At 47.8% G+C, this 23,286-nt stretch overlaps 1 protein-coding gene across 3 annotated transcripts in view; it reads left to right on the top strand.

Annotated features, from left to right (window-relative positions):
• Window positions 1–23,286, top strand: part of TTLL2 (tubulin tyrosine ligase like 2) — a 138,922-nt gene that overhangs the window by 53,680 nt on the left and 61,956 nt on the right. Inside the window, exon 1 of one of the 3 annotated variants that reach the window (XM_078646897.1) lies at window positions 585–687. The exons of the other annotated variants lie outside the window; for them this stretch is intronic. The gene's annotated coding sequence lies outside the window, so the exon portion shown is untranslated. Of the gene's footprint in view, window positions 1–584; window positions 688–23,286 lie in introns of those variants that run through there. 3 annotated transcript variants of the gene reach the window in all.

Genomic DNA, 23,286 nt, shown 5'->3' with positions numbered 1-23,286 from the left:
AAAATGCACGGCCTGAATCCGTTTGTTTAGAAGGTGGCTGCGTCTGTAATTCGAAACAATTTTGTCTAGCGTTAGTTACGCTCTCGTATCGCCTCAGGGACTGACTAATTTAATATTAACGTGTATGTATTTAGCGTAGAGAGGAGTCACGCATTCTGCTACCACTTAGTATCCATAGCTGCAGTAAACCAAAGAAAAACATCCTTCGGCAGCTCACTCGTTGAGGTTATCATTAAACATTAACTGCCACTGCTAGTCATGCTGCCTTTAGCTTTTAAAGAACACGACTTGTTTTACCTTCGGATAAAGGATGCCATTGCCACCTTTATGCAGCGCGGACTGGTGACGTAGATGGAGGTGAGTAAACCACACAAGGGCATTGTAGAGAAACCGCTCCAGGGCAGCTTTATGTAATTTGTGGTTTACGGGCTGTGCGAGTTGCACATTTGTTGATGTTCACAAAAGTGTTGCCTATGACATTACTGGTTATTGTTTATTTGTAGTGCAGACTCTAAGACAATTTATGTACACAGAGTTAGAAAAAGAAATCTGAACACTCGGGGAACGTCAGTAATCTGAAAACACCTGAATGAACTGGTTGGTCTCAGCTCTCCAGTCTGTCAGATTTTGTCTGGCAGTGGTGACTTTGGATTCCAGGACTTGCACTTCATCACTCCAGATTCACAGGTTTGAATTTGATTTTCAGTTTGAATAATTCCAGTTTTGAGGCGCTTAGAGGTTAATCAGAAAGAAAGTGAAATATATTCCTCAGATTAATCTCTAATAATCAATTGTTCAAGTAGAAACCAGTTATGCATTTCCCTAGTGGCAATTTATTACATCGACATTTTGGGCTAGTTACAACAAACAAGCATTTTCAATGCAATAGGTCTCGCTTTTCGAAACTTTGACCTATTGGTATTGTAAATGACAATGCCTTTTATTATTGCAGATTTTTTAAACACATAAAAGGCAATTTCATTTACATTGCCAATAGCTCAAAATCTCGCAATTGCGAGACCTATTGCATTGCAAATGCTTGTTTTTGCAATTTGCAATGCAAGAGGCCTCACATTTGCGAGACTTAGAGCTGTTGATGTCGTAAACATAAAAGCGAGCACCGTGCTGAAACATAAAGTGTGGCCCGTGTTGTAAACATGAAAGGCGGCGTCGTGCTGAAGGTCTAAATGTCAGTTTAAAACTGCACACACAGGCTGCTGTGGCAGGCATGAGACATGTTTTACAGTGCTATTTTAGTGGGTGGTACAATGAGTGCTGCTGCCCACTAGTAACATTTATTTTACAGGCCCTGGGTACATTCCATTGAACTTACTGTGATGTAATGTCTTCTGAAGCAGATTGCTGTGAAGTAATGATATTATTTATATTTACAGTGCTTGTGGCTGGTAAATAGTAAGAAAATACAAATGTGTGTTTGCACCTTTATATGTGTGAAATCTGCACTTTATCGTTGTGGGGTATGGGAGCAGACATAGTATGGACTTTTTTTTAAATTTCAAATGCAGGCCCCTCTATGTGGCGGTTTAACTTATTGCTTCTACTGTATTAAAGGAAACTGAATGTAAATAAAATTTTGTCGAATGGGGGACACTGGCTGTGAGTTAAGGCTCAGTACATTTCTGAACGGACCTGTGAGTTTGTGATACCAAGAAAAAACACATCACAATTAGCTGGTCCTCTAAATCCCCAAAGAGGCGCTGGTTTACCCACTACAACAACAGAAAGATGGTTGTCATGCCTTACAAAGCATAATTGTATGGTAAAATACATAGCAGGCAGCAACAGCTAATAGGCAGACATATTGCTTGGTGCTGCATTTCAAAGGAATCTAAGAATTGGGATACGACAAGGCAGGCGACAGATGGGTGAATGCCAGGGGTGCAGCATGAGTGGATGAGTGGAAAAAGCAGATCAAAAAGCAAATGGCGTCAGTGACTATATTTAGTTAATGGTTGGCTGCACAAAGTTGTATTGTGGGATGGTATGTGGTTTAGGATGAATTATGTGCTAGCCCCTTAAGTAAGGCAAAATAGGGATGAGTTAATATCACATATTCCCTGAAGATTTAGGGTAACTGACAGAACATTAAAGGACCACTTGGGCTCTAGCATTTACAGAAGGGGTCTCCTATGGGTGACTAATGACGGCCTCTGATAAAGAGATGCTGGTGAAAGAGGCTCTACCTTGTGGCACACGTGACGATTTGTAAAGAATGTTAATAGAATATTTGGAGTTTATTTTACTTCCCTTTAAACATAGGAGTAAGCAAACATTGGGCATAATTAGTCTCACATAGTTATTTAACACATGATGTTCCATACCGAGGCCATTATGGGCAATTATTGAGCTCTCATGAGCCTACAGGATAGTTGGATATCTGTTGTTCTACACCGTGAGCATTTTGAGGTGTCAAACCGGGCTGCAAATGCACTTTGAAAGCAGTCGCCATAAGATTAAAAAACAAATTCAGAGTAGACACGTACAAAAGTTGCTACAACCAGCAAATGGCAGAGATGTAGCTGGATATATCTGTTTTGAGAGTGTTTGCTATCTGATATGGGTGTGTAAAGTAAAGCTAGCTTTCAAGGGACGGCTGGTGATAAGCAAGGCCAGAAGGAATTAGGCCACAGTGGATACAGTCTCAAGAGAGAACAAGAGAAGGCTGGCATATGTGCAGGGTTTCTTCCACAGGCCTGAGAACAAAAAGGATAAACAGGTGTGTAGTAATTTGAAGAGGTGATTTCCTAACTAGGATACATGTGTCCAGCATGGGCCAGCTGTGCATTATGTTCTTCTTATCATTCTGCCACCACTTCTGGTTATGTACACCCTTGTAGAATGTTGTAAAGACGAGACGGTTGCAACAGATTTTTTTCTAAGCAAGCAGCACACAGTGAAGTTATGGCGAGCGTTATATTCTAGTATGGGGTGTGTGCACATGTCTTGCACTAGGGACCATGTAGCGGGTAACTAACTGCATGCCGCTGGGGTCTTCCTACAATAAATATCGAAATCACCCCACCACCAGCCTGCTCATTTCAAATAAATGAACGCAATATGCAAAATAAAAAACACTGAGCAAAATATTTAAGAAATATTCACTCCATACTGACAATCAACTCCAAAATGCACACACAAAAGAAGCTACCCTGAAAAATTGGTCGTTAACAAAATGTAACCATACCCTTACAAAGGAGTTAGTAATTAAAGTGCTGTCATCTCAAAAAATATAAAGGACTGTTCCTTATACCCTATTTTGGGGTATAAGGAACTCCAGTACAAGTTGAGGATGACACAGGCCACCCTTACCTAGTGGTAACATCTGAACCGTATTGGTAAGATAGGAGCCCTATTTTGGTCCTGGTGAATGTCACTTGGGCCACTAATTTCGGGGCATGGGAGTTGCAGCTACTAACCAGCTGCAACTCCCATGCCCCGAAATTAGGAGATATTTTATTACCTTGTCTCCTCTACGCAGATGACATAGTCCTGATCAGCAAAACAAAAGTAGGGCTACAACATCTTTTAAACACAACGCGGGATTTTTCCCAAGCAAATGACCTGACCATTAACCTTGGCAAAACAAGAACAATGATAGTCAGGAGGAAAAGACGTCAAACTGCTGCCTGGTTCTGGGGCGAGACCAGAATAGAGGATACAATGGAATATAAATATCTAGGCGTGAAGTTGGATACAGGAGGCCAGTTTGTGGCACAGAAGACCAGCATAAGACACAAAGGTCTAGCTCTGGCAATTACCCTAAAAACATTAAACTCTAAATTAACAGGCCCATCGATCCCACCACTTGTTGAGGTTGCTCGGGCAAAACTCCTGCCAACAATCACCTATGGCAGTGAGGTACAGAAAGGGAAGGATGCAAAAATACTGGATGCCACAGTAACAACGGCATATAGGGTCATCTTGGGGCTGCCGATATACACCTCACCGGCCCAAATTAGACTCGAATTCGGCATTCTGAAACAATCACTTGCTAGACAAGGGGCCTTCATCATCACTTGGGACAAAGTGCGAAGAGCAGAACGTGGCACACTAAACGAACCGTTGTGGAAGGAGCTACAATCGCACCCCGCATTACCAGCCGCGGAATATCTATATAGTAGCCTTCATAATTTGAGGCTAAACCAGCTCTGGGAGATACCGACAACCAGCCATACTTTTAAAAAATTAGTATGGAAAACCGTGAAACTCCTCTCATGGCTGGAGGACAAGGATGCACTATCAAAGAGATCCCTCGGCTGGATGACCCTGAACACATACACGAAGCCCGGCATACAAACCTATTTCAACTTGGGTTATGATAAAAACTTAAAAATTGCTTTTATGAGATATAGGCTCGGACTGCTCCCTTGTGCCAAGCATCTCCCTCCCTGGCTTCAGATCCAAGCTGGCTCTGCGTGCCGCCTATGTGGATTGGCTCAGGAAGACATGCTGCACCTACTATGCTCCTGTAAAGAACTTACAAAGGAACAAGTTAAATTTCTCAAACATCCTTTAAATAAACGAGGGATCCGCACCAGGAGGCAAGCTTTGCTAGCATGTTTCGAACCGAGCAACCCACAATTGAACTGTAGAACAGTAAAATATCTGAGACTGTGCGGCAGCAAGATGCCAGAATTACTGACAACAGGAACCGAACCAGAAATAGCACTTGCATAAACGCAAGGGGTCTGTGAACACTCTGAGTATATGATTCAAGAATCCAGACAATATGGCTTTTTAGAGACAAGAGTTTTAATTATGTACATGATAGTTTTTAAATGAGTATATTTTTTGTATTGCAATGGTTTTAATTAACTATGCAAATAAAGTAAACTACAACTACAACTTGGGCCACTGGCAGAAACATGTTGACGATAAAGGTGGTGATGGGGTAATAGTTCCTCCAATCCACACATTTTAATTTTTAACACAAAGTAGTACCCAGCAAATACATTTATTTGGGTATCATATTGGTTTTTAAAATCACTTATTCACAGCAGGCCCCACTTAGTTCATTAGAAGTGCCTCCTTGTCTCCAGGTGTAGGCCTGCTCTCTGTCAAACATGATTTATAAAGCACGAGGACTGCCAATAATGAAGCGCGACACCAGGTGGTGTGTGAGGACAGTCCTTTACATTTTTTGAGATGCCCAGCACTTTACTGACTATCAGGCACATGCATCAAAGGTGCGAATCGCAAAAATCGGCCGTTTGCGAACGCAAAATCTGCTTTTGGAATGCTTGAAGGGTGACTGTTAAAATCTAGATTGCGACGTAAACATTATCAGCGCCATCTTGTCCCCTTTTAGCTCAAATATGCGCGTAAGTAGCAGCCATTTTGAACGCCATGGCCTCTCTGCCCACTGCCGATAGCCAGCGCGTCTCTCACTCTCCCTCTCTGACCCCGCCAGCATCCCCCGCGCGCTGACAGCCCACGTTCTCACATGCTTGGGCCATAAACCACCCCTTCAGCGCGGCCCTGCCTCGGAGCCACATCCCGTACCCGACTAACACCTCCCTCCGTCCCGTTAATGATCACGCATCCTTTGATGAACCCCCCTTCCTCTGTGCCCGATTGTCCCGCCCGATCCCAGGCCATCACCTAGCCCTGCGGATACAGTTTATTGCCCCTTACAGTAGGAAGCTGTCCCTCTTCAAAGAATCTATGACTGATAAAAGCCCCCACCCCATGAGATCCGATCAGCCGCACACATTCCGGGAGCCGGCGGGATATCCAGCTGCGCGATAGTCATCACCTACTGAGATCGGGGTGGGGACTTTTACTGTAAATATGTGTGGGAACGGGTTTGGAGCGGAGATTCCGAGGATGCCTTTCCGTACATCAAAGTATTGACAAGAATGTGTTTTATGTAATAAAGCAATAAACCTGTGTATAAGAGGCCAGGCCTCAAGGATGCGTTTAGAGCACCTCGAGAAGATACCCTGTTGTCTGATTTGACGTGTTCTGCTCCGTCGGAATAAACTCCTGTTTCCTGCCTTCTGTCTCCAGCGCCTGCCTCTTTGTTTGATAAACTCGAATGGTATGAGAGGCGGCTAACGCCGGGCAAATACTGAAGGGTTCTTGGTCGAATTCGGCCCTACCTTTCTACAATTGGCGTCCCAAACGTGGGGCCCATCAGCGACGCGTGGATCCAGTGGGAGAGGTCCCAACGACAGAGTGAACGACTGCAACGATCGGGAAGAGCTCCTGCCCGATAGACCCTCGTCTGGCAGCCGATCATCCGAACTTCACCGGTTCCGAGCAGACCTCTCTCGAGTGATCTACGGTCCTGACTGGGAACCATCAGGAGTGCCACAGCAATTACGGAGCACAGAGGACGATCAGGCGCTGGAAGCGGAAGACGAGAAACTGTCCATGCGGTCCGGGTAAGGTCGTGTAACACGACGAATTGCGAATTGATTGTTTGATTGTTTGAAAATACTAGTATTACTCATTTGATTGTTTCTGAGAGATTCTCTATTTGCAAACAAGCACAGAGTCGCCATACTCTGTTTAGTCTTTGCAGATAGTGAAGGGTAGGTAATGCAGGCCTTTGCCCCCTTTGTAATCCGTCGTGCCTACTTCCCTCTCCATTTGATTGATTGTTATCCAAGCATTTACTGTTTTGGAATTGGTTCTCTTTGGATCATTCTCTATTTACAAATAAGCACAGAGTCGCAATACTCTGTTTAGTCCTTGTGAATAGTGAAGGATAGGTAACGCAGGCTTTTGCCCCCGTTGTAATACGTCGTGCCTATTTTTATCCCTCATTTGATTGATTGTTTGTCCGAACATTGATCGTTCGGAATTGGTTTTCTTTGGGTTATTCTCTATTTACAAATAAGCACAGAGTCGCAATACTCTGTTTAGTCCTTGTGAATAGTGAAGGATAGGTAGTGCAGACTTTTGTTCCCTTTGTAACCCGTCATGCCTATTTTTGCCCCGTTTGTTGGTAGTTGGTTCAGCCCGGACCGCTTATTAGAGGTGAACCATCCGGCTCCACTGGAGGGCACCCCTAATAAGGACATGTTTACTAAATATGGACTAGTCACCGTGGCTTATAGTAAGCTGTGGCATAAATACACGAGAAAGGATCGGGGAAGTCAGTGGCCACTGATAGGATCCTTTGATAACGACAAAATAAACGCGCTGGAAACAGCCCTTTATAACAATAAGACAACACCCACTATGCTCGATAGCTTCGGCATGTGGCCCAAAGAAACAGAACAGCGAAAGAAGAGAAATGAGGTCAGGTTAGAAAAGGAATTACGCAAGGCAGCTCACCTGGCCGCTAACAAATTAAAGGAAGAAATAAAAGAAAGAGAGGAAACCAAGCTAAAACAAGATTCCGAATCATCAGGCCAGTGTCCCGTCAGGACACCCTATACACTTTACCCCGAGCTACCTTCGAAACAGCGAACGAACGATGATTTACTATTAGATCCCCCGATCATCTACATGCCCCCTCCATACGCCCCTTCCCAACCCTTAGCGCAGCACCCGCAACCCCCACCGACAGGCGAGAGTAGTGCCGGAGCCTCGGTCCCCATGGCCTCTGCGCCGACCGAACCCCTCGTACCCAGCGCAGCACGAGCAGCGACTTCAGATGATCCCGAAGCTGGGAGGAAAGACCCTGCGAGATCGAATAGATTAAGTAAGGATGAACGAGCTGGGATCGATAAGATTGTAAAGACACTGGTGGTGCGAAAGGAAAGTGAGGATTATATAACGGATATGTACCATACATATGCAAATAGCCACAGGCGACACTTTGTCGTACGCCTTTGTTACCATACCCTTAATGCCTACGAAGACCGCTACCAAGGAAAAGGCCCTGAAAACCTAACGACTGTATAGAAAAGTTGATGTCGGAGATGGGGACGAGTGTGATGTGACGAACCTCTTCACGCGTACGCTTGAAGTTTTCCGCCACCTCACGGAACAGAAACCAGAGACTAACACCACGACTCCTGCAGTAACTGAGGCCGGAGTAGAAAAAATTGACACGATGATGCCCATAAAGGAGGCCGCTCCCTATTGGGTTCCCCCACGAGGACAGGGAACACACGACGATATTAACCACCAAGATGCGAGAGGGAGGGTAGTTTACAACTGGGTTTACCAACCATGGGATCGGCAAGACATCCTGACTTTCCGAAAGTCCTTGCCTGATCTGCGAAAGAACCCCACAGCCTTCTATACAGAATTAGCCACCGCTCTGGGTTCAACGATTATGACCCTAGCGGATATCGATTTGTTTTTCGGGCTATGTCTGCCAGCTGATGTGTGGAAGCAAATCCGGAAAGTCGACCACCTTGAACTGTTCGGACATACCTGGATACAACTCGGTAATGTTGACAAACAACGGGAGCCGGGACAGAAACCTTTGAAGGCCATTCTAGACTTACCAGATAAGATTGTGCAGAAATTAAAAACCCTAGTTCCAGAAAGGAAGGTGGACTGGTCGATAGTACCGGCCTGTCGCCAGAAACCCCAGGAAGACGTATCAGAATACTTCTCCCGGTTTGAAACGGTGTTCTCCGATTACAGTGGCCAGGACATGACCACTGCGACCGGACATCACTTGTTTGTCCAGAACTATGTGAAAGGCCTGACACCAGAAGTCTCGCAGAAACTACAGACTAGCGAGAGTAGTTGGGCGGCCTCCAAGCCCGCAGCTATCCTTCAGATGGCTCAATACTATGAGCGACAAAAGAACGAGAACGATCAAGTGACTGAGAAGAAGAAAAAGGACTTGAAAGAGAGGGTGATGATTGCTCAGTTGCAAGGGGTGACTATAGGAAGGGAACAGTATAGAGGAAACTACCAGTCGAATGCTCCTAGAAATCCACCCCCTAGAGACCGCACACCCGCACCCGGCGCTCCACGAACAGACCTCGATGAGGACCAGTGTGCATTTTGCAAAAGATTTGGCCACTGGAAGTCTCAATGTCCAGTTCTGCAAGAAGCACTCAGAAATAAAGACACGAGAGACGTAGCGGGCGGGCCGAGAAATAGAGGACAGGGACGAGGGCACACAAGTGACACCAACAATGACAGACCTGGTAGACCGAACACGTTTGACCGTCCCCGACAGAATCAGTGCCAACAGTCTGACTGCGACAATGCCCACGACTTTGCATAGGACTGCCAAGGGCAAGGAAGGGATCCAGTCGAGCTCTATGTTGACCAGCAAGGCCCTTATGTCACCGCTAAGGTCCTAGGTACGAAGTCTCCATTTCTGGTAGATACTGGTGCAACACGTAGTGCGTTGTCTAATTGCTTGATTCCCAGGGCACCCTTGTCTGGCTCACATGTGACATCAATAGGTTTTGATGGAACGCCCTCCACTAATCCCTTGTCCACACCGATCTCTTTTAACTTGGACAATAACACCACTGACACGACGTTTTTGCTCTCCTCCAACACCCCCGACGCCATTATGGGACTTGACTTATTGAAACATTTTCGAGCTACTATTAGGTGTTCACAAGACGGAGTTTGAGTCATTCTGTACGACAACCCAACACTGCTCAGATCTTGTCGCACACAACGCATGTTTTCTATCACTGACACTGACTTGTCCTTACTCGACACCCTACCTCTGTACCTATGGGCAAAGACTGACTCGGACGTAGGACGCATGATGATAGACCCTGTACACATAACTGTTCGACAGGACGCAGTACTCCCCAAACTCCCACAGTATCGGATATCGCCCGAAGGCGAGAAGGCGTTGGTAAAAATCATCCAGTCCCTGGTAGATGCAGGAGTGGTAGAAGAAGTAGTTAGCAATGTTTGCAACAGCCCTATCCTACCCATTGTGAAGAAGCAGGGTGAGGGAGATGAAAAAGCGTACCGCTTCATCATCGACCTACGAGAAGTCAACAAAGTGGTTGTACCCCAGTACCCTGTAGTCTCAGACATCACCACCATTCTGACCCTGATTCCTTCCACTGCCACCACCTTCACGGTAATCGACCTCAAGAACGCATTCTTCTCCATCCCCATTCACTCAGACAGCCGCTACCTTTTCGGCTTCACTTTAAAATCCCGCTCATACAGATTTTGCAGAGCACCCCAGGGCTACACTGAAAGTCCAAGCATCTACAGCCAGGCCCTCAAGAGACAGCTGGATGCAGTCCAATTGCCGGATGGAGTGGTGTTGATACAGTACGTCGATGATATCCTTTTGGCGGCCGACACCACTCCACTTGCAGTCACAGCCACCATCCAACTCCTGCACTTCCTCGCGGAAAATGGCCACAAGGTCTCCAAGAAGAAGTTGCAATTCTGCCAACCTCAAGTCACTTACCTAGGCCACCTCTTGTCCAAAGACGGGAGAAAGCTCACACCCGATCGAATACAGGCTATTCTAGAGACCCCTATCCCTAAAACCCCGAAGCAAGTCCGCTCTTTGGTAGGCCTCACCTCCTTCTGCCGACAATGGTTGCCAAATTTCAGCCTCATTGTGAAACCACTACTTTCCCTACTGGCTAAAGATGTCCCCTTCCCGCTCCCTTGGACCCCTGAATGTCAATCCTCCTTCAAGGAACTACGAGACGCCCTTTGTTCAGCGCCCGTCCTAGGAACCCCTGATTATACAAAGCCCTTCTCTCTCTACACTCACGAAAGGGAGGGATGCGCTTTGTCTGTCCTGACTCAGTCCATTGGCCCCAAACAACGACCATGTGCCTATTTCTCTGCCACTCTTGACCCTGTAGCAAGAGCTTTGCCTGCCTGCCTTCGAGCAGTAGCCGCTGCTGCTGTCTCTATCCGACAAAGTGAGGGAATCGTACTCTCGAATTCCCTCACGGTACTAGTGCCTCATGCTGTTGACACCCTCCTAAACCAGCCCAAGACACAACACCTGACCAGCGCGCGACTGACTGGGTACGAACTGACACTGCTCGCACCTCACATCACGCTGAAACAATGCACCACACTGAACCCAGCCACCTTACTGCCTCTGCCTGAAAACGATCCCGATGTGCCCCCAATACATGACTGTGTGACCCTCACGGACGAACAGACTAGGAGTAGAGTTGACCTCTGAGACACTGCCTTCCCAAACCCTGACGGAGAGCTATGGGTAGACTGCTCTTGCATTAAACTCCCCGACGGCACCACCTCAGCTGCCTATGCAGTTACCACAGCCCGAACTGTAGTTGAAACCGCCCGCATCACGCAACGATCCGCCCAGGCGGCAGAACTGATTGCCCTCACACGAGCATGTATCCTAGCAAAGGGGACGACAGCAAACCTTTACACGGACAGCCAGTATGCCTTCGGGGTGGTTCATCATTTTGGGCTCTTATGGAAGGAGAGGGGATTTCTGACATCTCATGGCACGCCCATCCTGCACGGAGATCTAGTCTCCGCTCTGACTGAAGCGGTTCTCCTCCCCAAATGACTTGCCGTAATCAAATGCAATGCACACAAAAAGGTGACAGACATCATTGGACAGGGAAATGCACTGGCCGACATCACTGCCCGAACCACAGCCGAGAACAGGACGACGACTCGCATGTACGTGACTAGGTCACAAGCAGAAAAATGGACGGACGCTAGGGAAACTATTAGGGACATCCAAATGGCCAGCTCACCACAAGAATTGACTGAATGGGCACGGGTGGGATTAAAGGATGATGAAGGCTGCTGGCGGACAAAAGACACAAACAAATGGTTGCTACCCAACTCGTACCTGATCCCCATACTGACGATGGCCCATTCCCCTGCACACATAGGATCTGCCCCTATGGCCGAACTTGTCTCCCGAGTTTGGCATAACGATAGAATTACAGACTCAGCCAAACGATTATTCCAGCAATGTCTAGTCTGCCTGCAACACAACCCTGGGAAAGGAACTGTCGTACCCCGGGGAGGGTTTGGGGTCCCCAACTATCCATTTGAAGTCCTACAGATGGACTATATCCAGTTAGAGAGATGTCAAGGACTGAAGTATGTACTTGTTGTTGTGTGCGCTTTTAGCAAATGGGTGAAAGCCTACCCGACGCGTGACAACACTGCTATTGCCACTGCAAAAGTACTACTGAAAGAGTTCTTCCCTCGCTACGGCCTTTGCCGTATTTTATGGAGTGACAATGGCCCCCATTTTGTAGCCGAGGTTATCCAGCTCATCCTGAAAGGACTGGGGGTACGACAGAAATTCCACACCGTTTTTCACCCCCAATCTGCTGGACTGGTCGAGCGGCACAATGCCACATTGAAACTAAAACTGGCGAAAATAGTGGCTACCACAGGACTAAAATGGCCAGACGCTCTCCCCCTAGCATTGCTGTCAATGCGTTCCACCCCCACCAAACACCACTTGACCCCTTACGAGGTCGTTTTCGGCCGGCCCATGAGTATCTGGTCCGCACCCAAACCGACATCTATTCACGACGTCCCGGACGTCCTAATGTCTGACTACCTGTATAACCTAACTAAAACACTGTCTGTTATTTATCATCAGGTGCTGCAGGCCATCCCCGATGCTTCCAGGGGCCCCGGACATACCATCCAGCCTGGAGATTTCGTCCTGATTCGGAACTTCTAGCGGGAGAAGAGTCTGGAACCCCGCTGGACGGGCCCCTGGCAAGTCTTGATCACCACCCGAACGGCTCTTCGAGTGGAGGGGAAGCGAAATTGGCTGCATGCACATCATTGCAAGAAAATCTCTCCGGCCCTGACGTCGACCGAAGACGTGAGCACCCAGGAAGAGCTCCTGAACAAAGACCGACCATCCCTGAGCTGCTACCCTGAAACAGAGACCCTCGAATTGGCGAAATTCCCTGATCCCACTGTGCCATCCAGAGAAGGGTATAACCTGCGACGAAAGGAGGGAGCTTCGGTTAAGTAGACCACTGACTAAGTTATCATTCTCAGAGCGGCGGCCTAACACTACAAAGGCTGCCAGGAGAGAAACCAAACGAAGTCTGTGGTTCTGCCCACTACTGAGCACCTTGAAGATGATGGAAGCGCCCGATACGAAGATGATGGAAGCAACCAGACATCCGAAGACCCGGTACAGGAATCCAAAAACTGACAGTTTGCACAGTTCAAAGACTATTGCTCTTCTTATCACTCTTCTCTTTTGCCTCCTCCTCATGACTACCTTCTGGATCGTGGAAGAGAACGCACCGGCTCATAAGACATTTCTAACGACGGCACAGCCTACCACCATGAAAGAACACTACCTGGTCTCTCTTTCACCTCAAATCCAAGAAAGGCGTAAGGAGTTCTGGAACAACTCCTTCGTCCAGTTGCTGCACCAACACAACCTTGCTGCAAATGCCACAAATTGCTGGATCTGTGGGTTGATACCACATGCCACCGGACATTCCATCCCCTTCATCCCTTCACCTTTCCCTGTTCATGGCTCCTGCCTTGCCTGGCTGATCCTCTTGCAAGAGAGCTACAGAGACAATGCCACTTCCAGCAAAACTATGTCACACTTTTATCATGGAGTCTGGCTGAACAAAACCGGGAGAGCTGCTGCTCCTTTTTGCCCTCTATCCTCCAATGCCTCTGTTCACATGGACATCCCCGCTAAAGAAATGGTGGAGATGCAAATATTCAACAATCCAGCCAGACCCACCTTCTCCTACCTCCGGAAACGAACAGCTGCCACCCTGACTGTGGCCCTATCTGTCATCAATGTCTCGGGCCTCGTATGCATCACAGGCCATGGGACACAAATGGTGGGCCACAGCACTTGCCGCATCACCAGAACTTTGTACTCAACCGACCCACCCTCTTTTGTCATCTCTCCAAACATGTACTTCGTCTGTGGTACAAAAGCCTACACCTGGCTCCCAAAGGGCTGGGGAGGTACCTGCTACATAGCCTTCATCCTTCCTCCAACCTATGTGGCTCCGGCAAACCATCACCGACAGACGAGCAAAGGACATCGAGCAGGCCGACTCCACTGGAGCACAATTCTTGGATGCAATGAAAGGACTTGTTCCACTTTGGGGTCCGATGGCGAACAGTCGTGCCATTCGACATTTATCCCAGGCAGTCGAGACAACGATGAACATTACAGCTGGTATCCTCACAAACAATACAGCCGAGCTTCAGGCGGTCCGTCTGGTGGCTCTTCAAAACCGCCTTGTTCTAGATGTGGTTCTGGCGGACCGTGGAGGAGCATGTCGTATCATCGGGTCCAGCTGTTGTACCTACATACCAGACAATTCACCCTCCGTTTACAAGGCCATCGAACACCTCCACAGACTCTCCTCAGAAGTTCATCAGGAACAAGAAGGATGGTCGCTCGGGAGTTGGTTCTGGAGTGCTGTAAAGGACTGGGGATGGAGGTTGCTCATGATTGTACTGATACCAATCGTCGTAATATGCGGACTCTGCCTGGGTATTCAATGCTTGCCACCTCTGTGTTCACTATTTGCTAACTGTGTTTGCCCTAAGACTCCGAACTTTGAAGCTGAACGCATGAAAGCTTTGTATGATGTAGAAATGCGTAATATGATGGGGATAGACATAAATTGACAAGCTGGCTAGATATGTTGAAAAGGGAGGACTGTTAAAATCTAGATTGCGACGTAAACATTATCGGCACCATCTTGTACCCTTTTAGCTCAAATGTGCGCGTAAGTAGCAGCCATTTTGAACGCCATGGCCTCTCTGCCCACTGCCGATAGCCAGCGCGTCTCTCCCTCTCCCTCTCTGACCCCGCCAGCATCCCCTGCGCGCTGACAGCCCACGTTCTCACATGCTTGGGCCATAAACCACCCCTTCAGCGCGGCCCTGCCTCGGAGCCACATCCCGTAACCGACTAACACCTCCCTCCGTCCCTTTAATGATCACGCATCCTTTGATGAACCCCCCTTCCTCTGTGCCCGATTGTCCAGCCCGATCCCAGGCCATCACCTAGCCCTGCGGATACAGTTTATTGCCCCTTACAGTAGGAAGCTGTCCCTCTTCAAAGAATCTATGACTGATAAAAGCCCCCACCCATGAGATCCGATCAGCCGCACACATTCCGGGAGCCGGCGGGATATCCAGCTGCACGATAGTCATCACCTACTGAGATCGGGGTGGGGACTTTTACTGTAAATATGTGTGGGAACGGGTTTGGAGCGGAGATTCCAAGGATGCCTTTCCGTACATCAAAGTATTGACAAGAATGTGTTTTATGTAATAAAGCAATAAACCTGTGTATAAGAGGCCAGGCCTCAAGGATGCGTTTAGAGCACCTCGAGAAGATACCCTGTTGTCTGATTTGACGTGTTCTGCTCCGTCGGAATAAACTCCTGTTTCCTGCCTTCTGTCTCCAGCGCCTGCCTCTTTGTTTGATAAACTCGAATGGTATGAGAGGCGGCTAACGCCCGGCAAATACTGAAGGGTTCTTGGTCGAATTCGGCCCTACCTTTCTACATGAAGGCCCTCGCAATTTGAGAATTCGCAAATATTTGCGAATTCTCAAATTGCAATTGCATTTAAGGAATCGCATTTTGCGATTCCTTAAATGCAATGCATGAAACTTTTAAAAATTGCGATTTTGCAATTAGGGGGAGCAAATTACCATGAGGTTGAACCTCATGGTAATTTGCGAAAACTTTGACAAATGCACTTTTGTGCATTTTTCAAAGTTTCATGTTGTGCACACACATGCCCTTAGGGCATATGTGTGCACAACATATGTGCACAGATTGATTTCAGGGGTGCAACAGGGTGTCCTTTGGACACCCCTGCACCCTTGAAATCGCAGTCTCAATTTGCGATTCGCTAATTGCTAATTGCAAATTGAGAATGTCTTCCCATTCATTCCTATGGGCCTCTAGGCCCATAGGAATTAATGGGGAGGTATTCCTTAATTGCGACTCGCAATTTGCGAGTCGCAATTAAGGAATACTAAGAAATCGCAATTTATTTAGCGATTTCTTGATGCATTGCATTTTGCAATTCCTTAATTGTGATTCCTTATTTTTCGCAATTAAGGAATCGCAAAAAGCAATATTGATGCATGTGCCTGTTAGTGCTTTGTAAGGATATGGTTATATATTGTTAACAACCAATTGTCTCTTGCCGCTTTAAGAATAGGTGTATTATCCAACCAAGCTATTTGTCCTCATGTTAGAAAGAGGAAGGTTGTTATATGTTGCAGGTGCAAGTTGAACAAGAATGCTCATTTTCACCAGATTTGATATGACATTCAAAGCTTGCTTAGGGCTCACTAGATAATATTATACAGATATTATTTCAGTCAATGGGCGACAGCTTGACGGTGACAAGTAAAACAGCTTTTAAGCTTTCGAGGAGTGCCCGAGATAACGCATCGGGAGTTTTTTCCAATAGATTTACTAACATCTCTGCAAGACCAGTTTTTTGGTAAAGGCCCTGATGGACTTGGCCCTTTATGGCATGTTCACCCCTGAACTTTTTGCCTTAAGCTCTGACATGGAGGTAGTGGTTCTAGGCCTCTGGACAATTTAGCACCGTCGCCCAGTGTAAAGTGCGTGCACGCTGTGAGTGTGTGTGGTGAGATGGGCCTGCTGTCCCATATGAATACATGGGGGATATGTGTGTCCATGGTAATTCCTGGTATGAGGGGAGTGCAGGGTCGAGTTTAGTATGTATGAACTCGTGAGGATAAATGCTGCGCGATGGTGTGTGCAGATTTATGGTGACTGGTGGAAAAATGCCACTTTTAGAAGTTGGCATTTTTGTGTACTGCGTGTCTGCCTGCCTGATGTGAATTGCATGTCTGACTTGTAATTGACAGGAGCTGAGAGGTGTGGGTGACTCCAGGAGACAGGGTGAGTCAGCCCAGTGATGAATAGAGAGATCTGCATGCAGATGGGAGGGGTGAATTGCACCTGGGACATGAACAGGGCTGTGTCTTCCCTCCACAATGCTGGCTCCGCCTCCTGTGGTGTGTCTGATCACTGAGCCCCCACCTGACAAAGGGGAGAGGAGCATGAGCAAATTAAAGTGCTCCAAAGCTCCCCTAAACCAGATCTGACTGATATCCCCAAGCCCTATGCTGTGACACAAAGGGATTTGCTAATATAAATACTGGGGCTGTGACCCCATGAAAGAGGCTCTGTAACTGATCCTGATGTGTGGGGGGCTTGGTGCTGCTGGGGCCCAGGAGTAACCGCCATGGGGGCTGCCTCACTGCTGGAGGGCCTTGTGTGCTGGCCTCCCTGGGCCCAACTGGCCCCTGGAACTGGAGGAACATTTGGCTGGGACTGGTTCTCCTTGGCTGCAGGACTTAGCGCCTGGTGATCACTTTATTTCTCTTTCCACCGAGCGCTTTATTTTCTCCTTGCAGCGCTGGGCTGCGATCATCGCCGATGGAATGCCGACGTAGGGATTCCCCCGCTCTGTCCGAGGTATTGCGGGTGCCCACCATGCTTATGCGTTTGGTTTTTATGTCGGGTGCCCATCCCGCATTCTTTGTGTTATGCGGGTGCCCCCCCCCCCCGCTTATGTGTATATCTAACTTTCGGGTGCCCGCATTATCACCAAAGGAGAAAGTCACTGCCGCGGCCGCTACCTGAGGAGAAGCAGCGCCACAGACAAACCTGGAAGTCAGGTGAGGTTTCCGGAGCAAGCAGCGACCCCGCAGACCGCCGCAAGAGGAGTCCGGTGAGTGGAGCTGGTGCGGAGGGGGCGCGAGGCACATTGTCCGTGCCTGCCCCAAGTGCTGGGGAGAAGAGACGAGTGGGGCTCTAGGTGCATCTGGTCCCGGGCACAGTGCCTATTTCTCGAGTGGCCTCACCTGCCAGAGGGCCGATCCACCGTTGGGCAAATGTGTTCTCCGAGCCCGTGGGGCTCCAACGAGGGCACAGTAGTTTCGGGGCCCCAGAGGGGTTCCTGAGGGCCAATGGTGCCCGTGCCTGCATTTTGTTAATCCTCAGCTGCACCGCACCAGTGCGGGCAACTGCAACGTTGGCACACTGAATTAGAGGGCCCAGTGAGTGCCCAGCCTTTTATTTTTGTTCACAGCTGCCCAGTAAGTAGTGGGCAGCTGCATCGTTTAGGCCACAGTGCTTTGGGGGCATGTCTTTTTTAAGTTAGGAGTGAGACGCACTCCTTTGCCCCCTTACATTCACAGCTGCACAGCACTTAGTGCCAGCTGCACCGTTTAGGTTTGCGCAACGGCGCAATTGGATTCAGCTGCTAGGCAGCAGCCCTGACATTCTGGACACAGGGCGTTCAAGCCCCTTTGAGATGGCCTGTTGGCCAGGGGGACTGGGAGTGATAGGGCGCTAGGCACTAATGTGATTTATGTGGTGCTAGGAAAGGTGATTCATGTAGTATGACTTATGCACCCTGTTTGATGCCTATAAATGTGTTTTTTATGATTATGAGGTTGTTTCCATATAATGGTTAATGCTAGTGAGATTATGTTCCGCTGAGATTATTTCCTATTGTGAGTATGCTTAGGAGGTTAGGGTCTAATGCGTTTAGACCTATGAGAGATTTGCATAATGTGTTTATGCTGGTGAGGTTGGCGCAGAATGTAATTCGCGCCTAATGTGATACTGTGCATAGTGTAGTTTATGTTACAGGCTGATGCTAAGTACAGTGGTTACCAGTGATTACTGGTTGTACGTTTATGAGATGTATTACTTTTACTAAGTTTGCTTTGTGATGGGTCTGACAGTGGTCCAGTCGGCCTTGTCAGGTGTAAATATTCCCTTGTAAATATGACCTAGTGCCAGGTGGCACCATGTATATTATGTGATTACTATTCTAATGTGTTATGAGAATATAAAGGCTATTTTTTATATAACCTTGTGTGGAGTTCCTTTTGTAGTGTGCCTGGGATGTTGTTGCTGTGTGCGTGCGCAAATGCTTTACACATGGCCTCCCGGATAAGCCTGACTGCTCGTGCCAAGCTTCCAAGGGAGTGAGCAGGAGTTATCAATGGCGTGTAACTCCCTTGCCCTGACTAGAGTGGTGGTATCTGCCTGGCTTTGGCGCAAGCCTTAGCCACCAAGAGATCCCATTTCTAACAGACCCTTATATTGGCCCATCTTGCAGTGCTGTACTTCAGATACGCCATTACCACTGAAGGACACCTCTTAAAGTGAAAGGATGAGGTGGCCGTGCCACGATTCCATCTCATCAAGTTGGGGCCATTTGAATCCAAATAGCAAGCGACCAACACTTCGAGGTTGGAATGTCTACAATTATTTTTATTTCGACATTGTAACTGTCAATTGGCTGGGCATGCTTACAGCTCTGTTTCTTTCATGCAACCTAGCTACGAAAGGCAGCACTCCATGCAAACCCCACACATATCTGGGTTTTAACAGCTCTCATAAATCATCTTAAGAAGTATTCCATCTGTGGTCTTTCAATGTCAGACGGACCAGCCTCATCAAACTGCAGCAGGCTGACAAGGCCGTGTGGCTCGAACATGTAGGCCCCGGCCCTGCCTCAGCATCACTCGGGGCTGCCTCAGGAGTCCTGCCTCAAGGTGCTGTGGAGGTAACCAGAGCTGCAGTGCCGCTGTAAATGCACACCTCACATGCTTTACCTCCTTGCTTATAACGCAGGCAGCCTAATTTTAACATCCCCAGGCTAAATGAAGAAAAAGCAATAATGATGTGCACTCGCTGTAGTTCATTCACTGAGCGCAAGCAAGAATCAGAAAAGCAACATCCATGCTGTAACTGAGGGTCCAGAGTGCAGCAAGAAACAGGCACCCTCCGGCCGCTTCAACTCTGCTAGTGAGAGGAGCCATATGCTCTTCTGTCAGTAAAGGTCTAAAAGGGGGTGGTGATGGACGGAGCATCTGAACCAATCAAACACTCACACCCAGTCAACCAGATCTGGGTTTAATCCATCACCGTTCTTTAGCCCACTCTGCCACCCCAGTTCAGACATGGCCATATGCAAATCAGTCTGACCCTCTGCCTCATTGGAACAGTCCAACCCGAACTGCCAAGCCATGCCTTCCCTGGACCGGAATCAAGCTTCCTAGGACCGGTTTCTGGCATTTCAGCCGTCTTCAGCCAGGCTTGCTTGAATCCAGTGGCAAAATGAGCAAGGGACTCACGTCTCAGCATACCCTGCCAACTTATGGCGAACAAAGCGGTACAAAAGGGGGTGGTGATGGATGCATATGGCCATGTCTGAAGTGGGGTGGCAGACTGGGCTAAAGAACGGTGATGGATTAAACCCAGATCTGCTGTCTGGGTCTGAGTGTTTGATCGGTTCAAATGCTCCGTCCATCACCACCCCCTTTTGTACCGGTCAGTAAAGGTCTGGCAAGTGCGCTCTGATATGCTGCTGCCGTTGCGTGCGAACAGTGGAGCCAGACTGTTATATAAAAGTTTGAGTTAATTGTTGTTAACTCTTGTGCACTGCTGCTGCGGTGTGTGACCACCACTGCAGCCACTGGGTGTGACCAGAGAAGGTCGCAATGACTAGTGCACTCTTGTGCGCTGCGCCGCTGCGTGCGCCCACTGAAGTTTGGACTTATCAGCCTAGTCTTGCGCACTGCAGGCAATACTTGTGAAAGCGGGTGACGTGCTTTAACATAAAACACAGCGACCGTGTATAAAAAAGTTATGCTTGCGGCTGTGTCTGAACTAAAAAGTGATCGTAGATGAGATTTCATATTACTGGAAAGTCCCTGCATTTTAGCAATATGTAGTCACCCACCAAAAAAGCTCTGTTGGGTTCATTAACACGTGAAGTGTAAATGCCGCTTACAGTGTGTAACATTGGTGACCTCATGCATGTGTTGGCAATGTTGCAATTAAAGGAAGAAAAACAAAATAGTCCTGTTAAAAACCTACGGTGTAGGAAAGCGGTAATTGGCTGGTGCTCCTGGCTTAAAAATGGAAATGATGTATCGGGAGCACCGGCCAATAAGGAGCAGGTGTGGAGCTGTCAGCCAATGGTAAGCAGCAGCTCTAATTTCACTGCGGTGGAATGATTACAGCAGGTCTTGCAGACAGCGCATGCGTGCTGATGCTCGACATAAAAAGGCTTGCCAACAGGTGTTTAACCTTTTCATTTGAGCATAGACCTGGAACCTTCTCAAGGCTAACAGTTCTATAGTGATGAGTGTATTAAACAGTTTGCTGTGGCCAAGAAATTGTTTACAAATAGTCTTAAAGGTTGTGTCTGGAATTAGCACATGGGTCGGTGTGGGCCTCCGTCGGAGAGCGTAGGATCAATAGCAAGGTAACCCACAGTGGCAGTGTTATGGTAACGATGCTAGTGCACCATCTAAAACAGGCAGAGTACAAGACTTTCATGGGAAATGAAGATTGGATTAAGCGGTCACGGTGGTTATGGGGAGATTCTCGTAATAGCGTCACAGGTCATGTATGATGTAGGTTACCCGACCCACGTGTTGGCAGGACTTTTTTGTTGTATAAAGCACTTATACTGAGCTAACATGTCAAAATAATAAATTACCATTATTGAAATGTATAGCTGGTTTCTACTTGAACAATTGATTATTAGAGACTAATTTGAGAAATCTATTTCACTCTCATACTGACTACTCTACAATCATCGCAAAACTGATTGTTTTTGTGCTTTTATGGGTTTGACCCAGACATTTGGTAATTGAGCAGATTTTAAACTTATTTTTAGGTCGAGCCTGGGTAGTGCATGCACTGCTCTGTGAGGCCATCTTTATTCGGTAAATGGGCAATCGGAGACTTTGGACATTTGGTAAGTTAGTTGGGCTGCTCTATAAAAATCCTTTTGTCTGGTTGGTTAATTTTGCGCACCTGTCCCGCCTTTCAGTGCTTAGTTCCCTCACAGTGGACCTCACCAATTGATTCTTTTGGTTGGCCAGCTCTGTCTATCTCTTGACTACTAGCTTTCACACCTCCCGTCACGTGGAAAAATTAGCGTCCATCCATGTTGTTATCTGGAGGGGGAACATGTAGGCCCTTTTCTACAGGCCACTGGCCTGCTGAAGAACGTCACCGTATCCCTGAGGTAAGATCAAGATTAAACAAGCATTTGCAATGCAATAGGTTTCACGTAACAAAGTTTGACCTATTGGCGTTACAAATAATAATGCAACTCTAATAGCTGCAACTTTCAGTAATGCAGGACCTATTGCATTGCAAGTGCTTGTTTAGAGGTGTAGGTCGCAGGCCTGCCACTCCTCTTGTTGGCTTATTCAAATTGATTACAAATTAGAGTCATATCCGGAGTTCAAATTTAGCAGACTCGATGTTGCTTACACATGTCTGTAGCCACTGTCGTACCTTAGACATGCTTAAATAGTTATATTCTTTGTTGACTCGAAACGGCGTCTCATTGTATTCCACATTCAACGGTTATTCCTGAGCCAAATGTGAAGGCATGTAATGAGTATAAAAGGAAGTACAGCTCACAAAGGTACATAAGTTGCTTTATTCTAAAACAGTGACACCAGGCTCCAGGCTGCAACTGCCACCCTAAAATCTTCCACCTACACATTCTGTTTTTAGGTCTCGTGTCAGCGAAAGACCTAGACCGGGGCACGAGCGCCGATTGCACCTCGTGGACGTGCATGCACAGCCCCGCCTCCCGAGCCGTGCACATCTCAGTCAGAGTCAGCCATGCCTCTCAGTCACGCACACACACGCACACACACACGCACACACACACGCACACACACACGCACACACACGCGCGCACACACACACACACACACACACACGCACACACACACACACACACACACACACACACACGCACGCACGCACGCACACACACACACACACACACGTGCCAAGCCCCCAAGCCCCACTTACCGCATCAGTGGCCTCAGCCGCCACTCCTTCTGCTGCCACCGGTCCTCTGCAGACCACTCCGTGGGCGCGGGCTTCTCCGAAAGACAAAAGTCCCGCCCACGACAGCCATGAGTGTGCACATCCCGAAACCGGAAGTTCGGGAGTGTTCCCGAAACCGGAAGTTCGGGAGCGTGCACGCTCACGGCTTGTTTAACAAGTTGTCGCTTCTCATCTTAGTCTGAGACGCTTTGGAAGTTGGCTTCTGGCTGAGTGTTCAATTGAACAATTCATTTTAAATGAGGCACTAAAAGACGCTAATATGGCCACAAAAGATCTGCTGCTTTTACCTCTAGCAGCGAAGGCAAGTTTTATGACACAGAAAGGCGTAGAGGGATTTTATTCAACACCCCCCATATTTTCTCTCTCTGGATAGCACACAGTCAGCTCGCTGCTGAACAATCCCGGGCCTGTGCTGCTAGACTGAGAAAGCCACAGATCTGCCTTGGCCCTGAGCGGAGAGACGTCATGAATTCCTGCG

This window comes from Lissotriton helveticus, chromosome 6 (assembly GCF_964261635.1).
Source record: "Lissotriton helveticus chromosome 6, aLisHel1.1, whole genome shotgun sequence".
Classification (NCBI taxonomy): domain Eukaryota; kingdom Metazoa; phylum Chordata; class Amphibia; order Caudata; family Salamandridae; genus Lissotriton; species Lissotriton helveticus.
This window is presented reverse-complemented; position numbering and strand designations above follow the sequence as displayed.